General features: G+C 58.8%; 1 protein-coding gene across 1 annotated transcript in view; it reads left to right on the forward strand.

The window, feature by feature from the left end:
- Positions 1 to 1,654, forward strand: part of NAPSA (napsin A aspartic peptidase) — an 11,858-nt gene that overhangs the window by 9,682 nt on the left and 522 nt on the right. The gene's annotated exons all lie outside the window — the stretch shown is intronic.

Here is a 1,654-nt window from a genome sequence, read left to right on the forward strand (position 1 = left end):
TCGACCGCGGGGACGTGAAGAAAGGCGCCCGAGTGGGGCTGGCGCGCGCTCGCCCTCGCCGCGCCGGACCGCTCGGCGGTGGGTTCACGCAGGCGCAGTTCTCCCGACGACGCCTCGGTTAGACGCATGCGCACTGGGTGACAGCGGAGGTCCCGCTACTCAATAAAAAAACTCGCTATTTCCATTGAACCTATCTGAGTAGCTTTTATTTAAGTGCGCAATTTTTGGGGAGAAAAACTAGTGTCTGACTCTGTAGTCGAGGAAAGGAAGGAGAAAGGTATCGCTCTTCTTCAGGGCTCGCACTGGTGCCGGTGTCTTGTACTACGAGTCCCATGAAGCCCCGCGCCTACACTGCCTCTCGTCAAAGGCTCCCGGCATCGCGGAGCATCACGGACGTTGTAGTTCGGGCGGTGTTCACGGCCTTGGGGGCGGGCGCAGACACAACATGCGTGGGAGGCGACAGGTCGCGGCGGCAGCGACAGGTGGCAATGGGGGTTGGATGAGATCGTAAAGAGTTTCCCGATTCTTATTCTAAGGGGAGGGGATATCGTTCCCGCAGATTTCATCTCCTGTTCCTCCTCTCTCTTCTTGGGTTCTCGGATCCCATAAAGGCGGGGCATGAAGCCCCTGGGCTGGGGGCGCTGTGCTGCCCCTCCTCCGGCGATGATGTCACTCCCCCTACGCAGCCTTTTGCTGCCCAGAGCTGGGTCACCCCTCCCCCCATCGCCAGCCCCGGATTCCCCCATCCCCGCCCCGCCTCGACTTGGGGTGAGTACAGAGAGGGGTAGAAGGCTCAGGAAACAGGGGCGGTGAGACAGTCCAAATCCTAGTTGTGGAGGCGGGGGACTCGGGAGACGGGGACTCAGAAATTACAGCGGAGAGATTCCCCCTCAGTAGAGACCTATTTTTTTTCGGGGCGGGGGGGCAAGGTATTTGGAGGGTCTCGGGGGACCAAGGATCGTGGGCAGAGTCCCCACATTTTCAGCTTAGTATCCGGAAGACCTTCCTTCCTGGATTTGGAACCGACAGGAATGGGGAGAAGGAACAATATCCTAGAAGTCCCCCAATTCCAGGGCTTTGGGGAACGGGGAAGGGAGAGTTAGGAAGGGACGCAGAGGATGACAGGTGGGAGTTGGGAGCGTTCCGGAATGTTGTGTCTTGAGGACCTGGGAAAGGATGGTTTGGGAAGGAGAAGGGGTGGGGAAACGATCTAAAGACGCGGACAGACATGGGCCTGCCCCCACCTGATGCCAGGAGCCAAAAATCAAGTCCACTTGCACTGGTCTCGTAACCGAGCCCTCATTATGCCTCCAGAAGTGCCCCCACTCACTCCGGCCCTGCGTGGGTGGAGAATCCGAGCTCACAAATCCCCCACATACTCCGGTGGGGGCCTGGGGACAGCCATGAGGGAGTGACGGCATCCAATTTCCCAGGGCCTGATGGAGACTGGACCACCCGGTTACTCCTGGCCCAGGCCGCCTCCCGCCTCTCATGGTCTCTATTCCAGGGTCTCGTGCCATACTCTCCCCTATCTAGCCCCCCACCCCCACCCCAGCCCGCACCTTCTCACACACCTGACCTTTGCAAAAAACGCTGATTTGGTAACTTGATCCCCTGCCTAGCTGCTGTCAAAAGCAGAAAATAAAAGTAGCAT

Source organism: Myotis davidii, unplaced genomic scaffold (assembly GCF_000327345.1).
Source record: "Myotis davidii unplaced genomic scaffold, ASM32734v1 scaffold358, whole genome shotgun sequence".
NCBI classification, from domain to species: Eukaryota; Metazoa; Chordata; class Mammalia; order Chiroptera; family Vespertilionidae; genus Myotis; species Myotis davidii.